Source organism: Mus caroli, unplaced genomic scaffold, assembly GCF_978045245.1.
Source record: "Mus caroli unplaced genomic scaffold, Mus_caroli_1 scaffold_2, whole genome shotgun sequence".
NCBI lineage: Eukaryota > Metazoa > Chordata > Mammalia > Rodentia > Muridae > Mus > Mus caroli.
This window is the reverse complement of record NW_028227257.1, coordinates 14,594,143-14,605,207: the sequence shown is the minus strand read 5'-3', so window position 1 is coordinate 14,605,207 and position 11,065 is coordinate 14,594,143.

Sequence of the window (11,065 nt, the reverse complement as noted above, 5' to 3'; positions counted from 1 at the left end):
TGTGCGTGTGTGTGTGTGTGTGTATTTTTTTTTTTTTTTTTTTTTGGTTTTTCGAGACAGGGTTTCTCTGTGTAGCCCTGGCTGTCCTGGAACTCACTTTGTAGACCAGGCTGGCCTCGAACTCAGAAATCCGCCTGCCTCTGCCTCCCGAGTGCTGGGATTAAAGGCGTGCGCCACCACGCCCGGCTTGTGTGTGTATTGTTTTTGTTTGTTTGTTTAGGCTCATATGTGGAGAAATGTGCACAAGCTCTCTCAGTAGGCGCTGTGCTCAGTGAGCACTCACTGACTGAACATACCTGTGGTAACTTCCTGGTGCTGCAGTAGCTAAGCACCATGAACTCAGCGGCTTAAAAGGATGGAGGCAAGATGGCCGCAGGTAAGGAGAAGAACTTACATAAACACAGTCAGTCCTTGAATTTAGGGTTCATCCTAACCCAGGATAAGCTCATCCTGAAGGATCTCTTTTGCCAAATGTGACTCTTGTCATGTTCACAAGTCCCAGGTTGGCATCCCCCGAAACACAGAGGTGGGAATTGGGCAGGATAGGAATAAGGTTAATAACAGTCTGCCAGCCCGCAACCTTCCTCTGCTAACTAACCTGTGGTAAACCCACAGTGCTAACTAACCTGTGGTAATCTCACAGCGAGAAGCAAGACCTTCTGCTGGGGCTGTAGCTTGTAGTAGTACAGTTGATCAACACTCCTGAGGTTGAAGGGTCAGTCTCCAGAAGTGGCAAAAAAGTTGCTGCTGACGACAATGATGATAACGACAATGAAGACAGTCGGTGGTGGTGGTGGCAAAATAATAAGGACAATGACAACAGATGTCATACAGAAACCAGAAGATTTCCTCACACCCTGTTTGACATGACTTGATTTCCTTTCAAGGTTTTTTTGTTTGTTTTGTTTTGTTTTGTTTTGTTTTGTTTTTAGTATAGAGTAGAGTTTATTCAGGGCCTGGGGAGGGGAGTTAAGAGGGTAGTAGAGGCAGAGAAAGGCAGAGAGGGAGAGGGTAGAGAAGTAGAGGAGTAGAGGCCGGCCATGACCATGTGGAGAGAGGAGGGGAAGGGAATGGGGAGAGAGGGGGACCAAGGGGGCAAGAGGCGAGGGAGAAACGCAGGGGTAAGAGACTGAGAGAGCTCCTGCCAAGATTTTGTCTTAAAAACTCAGCGCTCGAGAGAAGTCTCAGAAAGAGTTCAGCGGGCACACGTGACTTTCACCTCCACACAGCTATGAACACCCAGACACGTGTTGCCCCTTTCTCTCTCTTGGTATTTACACACATTTACTTTTGTTGTTGTTAGTCTTGGTTTTGAGACAGAGTTTCTCTGTGTAGCCCTGACTGTCCTGGAACTTCACTCTGTAGACCAGGCTGGCCCCAAACTCACAGAGATCGCCTACCTCTGCCTCCCGAGATACACCTAGATCATGCACACACACACACACACACATTTATTTATAACAAAGAGTTGGTGGGAGACATACTCAGGGTAGATAAACTCTCTACCCTGAGTTTCAAAAAAGAAAGAAAGAAAGAAAGAAAGAAAGAAAGAAAGAAAGAAAGAAAGAAAGAAAGAAAGAAAGAAAGAAAGAAAGGAAGAAAGAAAGGGCAGGCTACTACATAGCCAATGGATGACCACCTAACACAAAGTCTGTATTGAGGTCCCCACAGTGGTTTCTTCCTCCCACTTTCCTCAATAGGAAGAACATTTCTTATCCTCCACCTCGTGGGTTTTTTTTTGTTTTTTTTTTTTTTCCTTTTTCCCAAGGCAGGGTTTCTGTTGGAGTCCTGGCTATCTTGGAACTCAATCTGTATGTAGGTCAGGTTGACCTTGAACTCAGAAATCTGACTGCCTCTGCTAGGATTAAAAGCATGTGCCACCCCTACTCCCAGCCCCCTTAAACGCAGAACCCAATGAAGAATTTCCTACTAGAGTTGAGCATAGATAGCACTGAACTCCCTTGCTCCCAGAACTCTAGGAGACAGAGGCAGGCGAATCCCTGAGATCAAGGCCAGCCTGGTCTATATAGCAGTTCTATGGTGATGTAGTGAGAACCTGCCCCCCCCAAAAACCAAAGCAGCTTCAGGACCGAAGGGTTTATTTGGCTCAGAATTCCGGTTCCAGTTCATCACTGTGGGGAAATCAAGGCAGCTGGAGCTTTGAAGCAACCGGTCACATCCTGTTCACAGTTAAGAGCAGAGAGAAATGAACGGGTAAGTGCTTGCCAGTGCTCAGCGCACAGTCTCCTTTGCAGTCAGTCCAGGGCCCAGCCTCAGGGGATGGTGCAGCCTACTTTTAGGCTGGATCTTGCCACATTGATGAATGTAATCTGACATGCCCACAGGTCAACCTGAGCTAGCCAGTTTATTCTATCTAGATTGTGTCAAGTTGACAGTTTCAAATAACCATCCCAAGGAGCATGCCACCCTGCTGTCTGGATATCCCTCCCAGGCTTCGGGAAATATAATATACGGTTGGTCCTGGATTCAACATCTGGCCGGCTATAGCTGTGTGTGTGCTTAGCTGTACTGTCCAGATGCAAAAACTCAGCCATCTGTGAGGTTTCTGGAGCCTCGTTGGTGACTTCTGAACACTTGAAATGTCTCCAATCACGCTAAAACTGGCTTCGCTTACAATTTTCCTTCATTTCAATGGAAACTGAGATGACCCCTGGATCTCATGGGGCAATACCCACCCCACCCCACCCCAGCTTGCTTGCTCATTCTGAACATACAGCTGTGTCCTGGTTCCCCGGGCTTCTTCCTAGAGGGGTGCTTTGTTCTAAGGAGGTGAGGAGGGGGGAGGTTACAGGAAGGCCCTGCAGCATCTGTGGCTCCCTGTCTTTTCTTCATACCATCTTTCTGCCACTCCTTCCTTGGGGCTCCATGCAAATTTACTGAGCACCTCCTAAAGGATAAACAAAATGGATGTGGTCTCTGCAGTGGCTATGACAGAGGATGCTGTAAATGTCTGTGACTGTATGTGTGCCGTACATCTGTTTATCATCCTCTGAGGTCAGGGGCCTGGCGCTGTGCCTCATAGTCGGAAAGAGCTTGGTAAAGGTTTTCTGAGGTCTGGCCTGTGACTGGTGACTGTCATCCCAGCTACTCAGCAGAGTGAGGCAGGAAAGGTTGCAAGTTCAAGGCCCAGCCGTGTTACATAAGGAGTTTAAGGCCAGCCAGGCAACTTAGAGAGAGCCTCTCTCAGAACAAAATTTGAAAAAGAAAAAGGGGGTGGGGGATCCCAGAGAGCCTGGTGTGGTGCAAATCCCTGGAGTTCCTGGTACTTAGAAGATAGAGGCTGGGGGATCAGGAGCCTGAGGTTATTTTCATCTGCACAGCGAGTTGGAGACCACAGCCTGTGCTACTTGCTACATGAGACCTGTGTGTTGGGGGGGGGGTGTCTGTGGGGTGTGTGTAAATGTATGTGTGTGTGTGGTGTGTGTCTAGGGTGTGTGTGTGTCTGTCTGTCTCTGTGTGTGAATGTATGTATGTGGTGTGTTTGTGAATGTATGTGTGTGGGTGTGTGTGTGTGGTGTGTCTGTGTGTCTGAGTTAGACACAGAGAGAGATGCTAGAGCTCGCTGGCCAAAGCTCTGTCTAGTACGCCCCAGCACTGAGTTCAATCCTTAGTAAGAATCTTTGAGCAGCAAACAGAGGAAGTTTTCAGAGGGGAGAGGGAAGAGGCAGGGGAGTTTGGGGACTGCCCATTCAATGCCCATTCAGAGGAGACAGGGAGAGCTGCTGCTGGACCACTATGAGAGAGCTATGCTATGGCCAGACTGGGCTCCCCTCAGAGAACTCCACCCAAGTGCTGTCCAGGCTTGCGGGTTCTTAGAAGATGCTGTTCTCCCTCAAAGTCTTGTCCTTCCCTGTAGTCAGTCAGGGAGGTTGAGCTGTGTTGGTGTTAGAGCGCAGGGAAGGCAAAGGCAGTGGGGGCCCCTCATCCCAATCTGATTTATACACAGGATGGGGGCCCCCTTTGATCCAGCTTCAAAGAGGAGGGGTCAGCACTCCCTAAATCCCAGGATCAAGGTGACAAGGACTGCCTGAGGGGCTGTACCTGCAGAGCCACAGGCCATCATTGCTGTGCCCTGGGGCTCCAGTTTACCTGCCAGAAGGCACCCCTGGGAGAGGGAGGAATGCCCTGGAGGAAGGAGGCTCACCTTTAAGTAAACCTGACCCTTAGGGCCAGAGGATGCTGCACCTCTTACCTCAGGATGTGCGCCCTGCCTTGCCCCTGCCCTGCCCTGCTCGTGGGTGACTCAGGCTGAAACTGGACCAGGTATTCATCTTGCCTGGAGGCATTTGCCCTGTCTGAGTCTGGGTTGCCAGTGTCTGGGGTGTGGCCAACTGCTTCTCATTTGCCTGTGGGGAAGGCTGTGGCAATGGCAGGTGAACTAAGATTGGAAATTACCAAGGTTATTCAGCCCTGGAAAACCTTCTTTTCCATGCAACAAACTCCTATTCAGTCCTCAAAACCCACTGAAGGCATTGCTCCTGTGGAAGACTTCCCTCACCTCTGACTTCTCGCAGAGTTCACCACCTCCTCTTCCAATGGGCACTTGAATCTCACTCTGCCATTAGTTGTATGACCTTGGGCAGCTTACCTAACTTTTTTGTGCCTCTGTTTCTTCATCTGGGAAATGGGGGCGGAGTGTGTGTGTGGGATAACAAACAGCACCCAGGTCACTGGAGAGCCATGAAGATTAAACGAGTTATTAAATGAAAACCTTGGGATAGTACCTGTCATATCAGATGACCTAAAGAAAAAGGGTGCTGTCAAGACAGCTTCGTGGCAAGGGTGCCGGCTGCAAAGCTTAACCTGACGAGCTTCCAGGAGCCACACGCTGGAGGCGGAAGCTGACTTCTGAGGGTTGTCTTCTGGCCTCCGTGCACGTACCGTGGCATGTGTGCACGGTGGCATGCACAAACTCACTCACCCATGGACATGCACACTCTAAACAGATACAGAGATATGATAAAAGAGTAGACTGCTGTAAACTGTTACGTTTCTTTATTTAAGAAATACCTGTACACAGCAAACAGAGCCTCTATGCGGGTGGTGCTGAGAGTGAGACAAACAGGAAATTCACTCGGAATTATGGGGGGGAAAAAGCCACAATAAGGGAAGTGGTGGGTTTAGTGGAGTCATGAGAGCAGGGAAGAGGTCCCCTTCCCAGATTGGGTGGTCAGCGGGATTTTCCTGGAAGAATGCTGAGTCAGCCGAAATCTAAGAAATGAATCAAACAGCTGGGAAAAGCAGGAGGGTGAGGGAGGTGTGGGAAGGCACGCAGGAAGGAGTGGGGCACCAGCACCCAGCATCTGGGGTCTCTGTGTGTGCTGGGGGGGGGGAGGCGGGGGGAGAAAGGGGGTTGGTGGGGAGGGGGTTAGAGTGCTGGCAGGTGGGAGCCCCTGGCTTGCAGTCGGGTATATCAACCCATCACCTTCTCTGTCTCTCTTCCTGGTTCTGGAGCTCTAAGGCTCTGGTGAGCGAGGCGAGCGTTGCTGATGGTAGCCGTCTCAGCCAGCCTTTCATTTGCTCACCCTGTAACTGAGCTCTTTGCTCTCCTTTTTTGTTTTTGTTTTTTTTTTTTTTTGAGACAGGGTACTTATGTGTAGACGTAACTGTCCTAGAACTCACTCTGTACACTAGGCTGGCCTCAAACTCAGAGACCCACCAGTCTCTGCCTCCTGAGTGCTGGGATCAAGGGTGTGCGCTGCTGCCACCACTACCACCCGGCCAAGTTTGAACTCTTAGCAGCCTGATAGGAAATTATCCGTGTTGGTTTTTTATAGCGCTTCTTGACACCTGGAATTAGCGATTCCCTTTAGGAACTTGATCTCAGCCTCACTCGTGCTAGCTAGCTAAGCACGCTAACACTAAGCTACATCCCCAGTCTCCCGAGTCACCCCAGCATCCACCATCTAGCTATCATCCCCTAGGGGACTCCTGCAGAAATGCAGAAGCCCATTGGGGCAGGGGCTCTGGGCGTTAGCCTGGGCTTCTGCATTTCTGACACACTCCAAGACAACAACGTTACTGTGGGTCTGTAAGCTGCACTTGGAACAGGAAGGCCAGTCTAGTGAGAGCACGACTTTTCTCTCTCTGCCCATAATTGTGATCGTGACTGCAAAGTAGGTTGGAGCCAGACTCTGCAAAGCGTGGATGGCAGCCTACAGAGTCCAGTCCGGCATTCATTCTGGAGACGCTAGGGAGCTAAGGTCTCTGGGCGTAGCCAGGAATCACTGACCCAGGGCATGAACCTGGGAATATGGGTGCCCAGTGCTCCTGCAGAAACAGGAGGGAGGGAAGGCCTGAAGCTCAGGAGAAGCTGTGAGAGGAGAGGAGGGAGGGTGTCATAGGTCATAGGCTAACCTGAGCTCCCTCCGCATTTATACCTGGGGCACTTCACCCCCAGTACCCTCAAATGGATTGCATGTGGAGATAGGGTCTTTAGAGAGGTAATTAAGTTGAAATGGGTCAGTAGGCCGGTCACTAATCCACTGTGACTGATGTCCTTAAGATGCGCCTGAGAGTCCAGGCACAGAGGAAAAAGCATGCGAAGAAGACACAGAAAGAGAAGCCACCAGGAAACCAGATGGGTGGCTTCCTAAGAAGCCACCACCCAGTGAGCGCCTTCATCTTAGACGTCTCCCCTCCAGGACTGTGAAAAAATGACCTTAAGTCTCTCAGCCTGTGGGGTTTGGCTACCACAACCCCAGTGAATGCACAGATTCAGAGGGGATGGTTTAAGAAGATCGTTCAGGTTGTTAATTATTGGAGGGATGGGAAGAGGAGAGAGACCTGTGGTACCGACACAGAAGGTTTGGGAAGAACCAGAGTGACAAAGTGCATGGAGGAACCAGGTCATATTGGAGACACCGGGGGAACCTCCGGATGCTCTAGAGGCCAGCGGAAGTGAGCCTGGGGTACCTAACGCCAGATGCTTGCGCTGGTGTTGAGCAGGAGGAAGAGAATAGTCCTGGTCTCAGTTGAGACCCTCAGCTGCACTCATCAGATCTGTTTCATTCAGTTAGCTCAAGCAAGCAAGGCTGTAACGGAAAGGTCCCCAGAGGCTCCTGGCAGCGGTCTGAAGGTCAGACGTGGCAAAGACTCCTGTAGACTGGTCACCAGAGAGTTTGACAGGTTGTAACACGCCTCTAGCCAGCCTGGGAGGACTCCATGTGAGAATACAGTGCATTCCAGGTTGGAGCACTTTAGGAGGAAGCATCTGAGGGCACACGAGTCTGGTAGGATGTCTGTATCCTAGAAACACGTGAGGGGTGTCCATTGGGAAGCTGCCTCTCCTCCCCGGGGAAAATCAAAGATGGCTGAAGCTCTAGGACCATGGTTCTGAGCCTGCAGGTCACAGCCCCTTTAAGGGCTGAATGACCCTTTCATAGGAGTTGAATATCAGATATTTACATTATGATTCACAGCAGTAGCAAAATTACAGTTAAGTAGCAACAGAAATGACGTTGTGGTTAGGAGTCACCACAACATGGGGAACTATACCAAAGGGTCACAGCATTAGGGAGTTGAGAATCACAGCTCCAGGATTCTCTAGCCATGAAGAAACAGGCTGTCTACTTCCTATCCCTTGTGACTGCCTTAGTCAAAAGACCAGAGTAGAAGTGGCCCTGTGCCAGCCCGGGCCCGGGCTTTAAGAAAACTGGAAGCTTCTGCCTGGGACAGGGAAACTTCCGAGAGCCTGTGGAGAGGCCCTCAAATATTGGGAAGAGGAGGTGGTGCGTCCAAGTGAGCCCAGCCTTCACGTTGCAATGTCAAGAACCCAGGTTCACAGCTGGGGGGTGGTGGCATGTGTCTTTTTTTTTTTTTTTTTAAACTTTACACCAAGTAATTTGTTTAACCACAGTTTTTTTTTTTAAATCTATTCATTTATTATATGTAAGTACACTGTAGCTGTCTTCAGACACACCAGAAGAGGGCGTCAGATCTCATCACGGGTGGTTGTGAGCCACCATGTGGTTGCTGGGATTTGAACTCTGGACCTTCGGAAGAGCAGTCGGGTGCTCTCACCCACTGAGCCATCTCACCAGCCCAGCATGTGTCTTTTAATCGCAGCACTCAGGAGGCAGAGGTAGAGGCAGGTGGATTCAGAGGACAGCCTGATCTCCAGAGTGAATTCCAGGACATCAGAACTAGACAGAGAAACCCTGTCTCAAAAAAAACCAAAACCGCCGGGCAGTGGTGGCATACTCCTTTAATCCCAGCACTCAGGAAGCAGAGGCAGGTGGATTTCTGAGTTCAAGGCCAGCCTGGTCTACAGAGTGAGTTCCAGGACAGCCAGGGCTACACAGAGAAACCCTGCCTCAAAACAAACAAACAAACAAACCAAGCCAAACCAAACAAAAACCAAAAGACAACAAAATCCCCCAAACCAACCAACAACACCCCCCCACACACAGGGTCTCAGAATGAACCCAGGATTTTGGTTTTAACAGGAGTGGTGAGGCCAATTGTTGAGATTGTTTTGTTGGGTGTAGTGGCTTGCACCTTTAATCCCAGGAAGCAAAGGCAGATCTCTTAGGAATCTCTTAGGCCAGCCTAGTCTACCTAGAGAGTTACAGGCTAGCCAAGACTATCCAGTGAGACCATACTTTGAAAATAAGTAAATAAATTAAAAAAATAAAGAAGGGGTGGGGGAAAGAGATTGCTATTTATAGTTCCCTGGATGAACATTTTTGGCAATTCTCCTGCCTCAGCTTCCTGAGTACTGGGACTACAGGAGCAAACAAGTGGCTGTGGGGTGGGGTGTGTGTGTGTGTGTGTGTTGGGTGGGGAGGAGGAATAGGAAGAAACAGCCCTAAGGATCGAACCGACAGCCTTGGGCATACACTCTAACTGTTGAGCTACACTGCAGCCCAGAGCTGACTGGTTTGAATAATTCCACTGAATTCTGGTTTCCAGGAGTTAGCCCCATCGCCCAATGCCTGGGCACTGAAGAGTTGTAGGAAGGCTAGGCTCCTGAACTGCAGTAGGAGGTAGAAGACGAGGTAGGAGGTTTAGAGGTGGGTCGTCTGGCTGTTCTCTCTGGGAGCCAGCTCATCCTGGGAGGGGCCATCCCAGTCTAGACCTAGAAGCTTAGATGTGGAGGCATTCATACAATCGAACTATAAAAGACACAGCATGTCCAGAAACGTCAGTGAAACCACCTTGTGACTACTCAGTGTCACCGAGCTGGCCCTGTGCCTTCTATCCAAACTCCTGACCCACAAACTAGTGAGATACTGTCAAAAGAAATGGTGTTGTTATGAAATGTACCTGGCTTTGCCTGTTTGGTTTTTGAGCAGGGGCGTCCAGGTACTCTAGCTGGTTTGACCTCCTAGGATCAACCCATCCTTCTTGCACCAGCTTCCCCAGGGCTGAGATTTCTAGGCAAGCACCATCACACAGTTTTTAGTTTTGAGGGCACTTTTTATAACTCGAGCGTTAATAGTTCCTTCCCAACTTCAGGAGGGCCTGATGAAGACCTGATTCCTCTCGCCACAGAGTAAAGTTAGAACACACACACACACACACACACCCTGGATTTTACTGGATTAGGCAGGGTCTCATGTAGCCCAGACTGGCCTTGAATTCTGTGGGTATGCAAGGATTACCTTGAACTCCTGATCCTTCTGCCTCCAATTCCCAAGTAGATGTGTGTGGTATGCATGGGGGAGCCCACAAAAACACACATGTGGAGGTCAGGAGTGGGGGGGGGGGGAGTGGGTGGAGGGTAGGGAAGTCCGGTGATGGTGGTGGGCGTGGCACGAGCTTTAATTCCTGAACTTGGGAAGCAGAGGCTGGCCGGATCTTTTGTGAGCACCAGGATAGCCAGGGTTCCGCTAAGACAGTGTCTCAAGGGGAAAAAACGGTCAGGTTTCTCTTCACTTTGTGGGCCTGGGGATTGGTTTGCTTGAACTCTGGTCATCAGGCGTGAAGGCAAGTGATTACTGACAGAGCCAGTCCTCATCTTTATTTTTTTTTAAGGATGAAAAAACTCAAGTTCGTGCGTGGAGAGTAAGTTATTCATTCAAGGTCACACAGTTCAAGTCTAAGTCGGCCAGATCCCAGCCACCTGCCGGGTCTGTGACCTAACTGGCCTCCACTTGTTACCCAGGACTGTCGCTGGGAGAACCTTCTGGATGGTCGGTCTCTGAGCCAGGAACCTCGATTAGGCCCTGGAAAGGGGCAGCCTCCACCTCCCCATCTTATTAGTGCTCCCGAATGTTTTCCCACTAGATAAATTCCGCATGGTCCTTTGGCAGGAGCGGGAGGGAATCGCTGTTTCCAGGCTACAGGCCTTCCCGCATCATCCTCCCGATTCTTTCCGCCCCCGCAGACCCTTCAGGTGTATCAAAGTCGCAGCGCAGCGGGAAGCTCAGCTTCGACTCGGTCTCAGCAGGTTTTGAGAATACATTAGTTTTATTTTCCTCTGACACTCTCCGGAGGTGGAGCTGGGGGGCGGGGGGATGGGCGGCGCTGGAGCTCGGTATGCAAATGTATGCAGATAGCTAAACGAGGCTGCCTAAGGATTCAGGAGTCAGAGCAGCTCAGAGCTCGCCCGGCCTGCCGCAGCCCCAGGGCTCTGCGGCACCGCAGTGGGGAGGGTGTCTCGTGCTCTTTAGAGTCTGTGCTTTGAAGCAATGTCTCCGCAGCACAGGGGAGGAAGCGCTGCGGAAATTGGTTCTGGATACTTCCTGGCGGTGTTCTCAATTGCTTCATCTCTGTTGGGGTGCATTGGGGAGAAGGCGGGGAGTCTCTGAACACCCCTGGGTTTCTTCAGCCGGGAGGAAGGGGGGGCGGCTGTTCCTGTTGTCGTTTCTACATCCAAGCATCTTGCTAACACCCATTTCCGAACCCCACAGATTACTGAATTAGAATCTCTATTTTTTAAAGCCCCCAGCCTAGGGCGGAGTGCGGTGGCGCACACCGTTAATCCCAGTGTCTCTGTGAGTGTGAGAGAGGCCAGCCTGGTCTACACTGGGAACTCTAGTACACTGGGAGCTCCAGGCCAGCCGAGCTGCATAGTGAGACCCTGGTCTTTAAAGAGAAA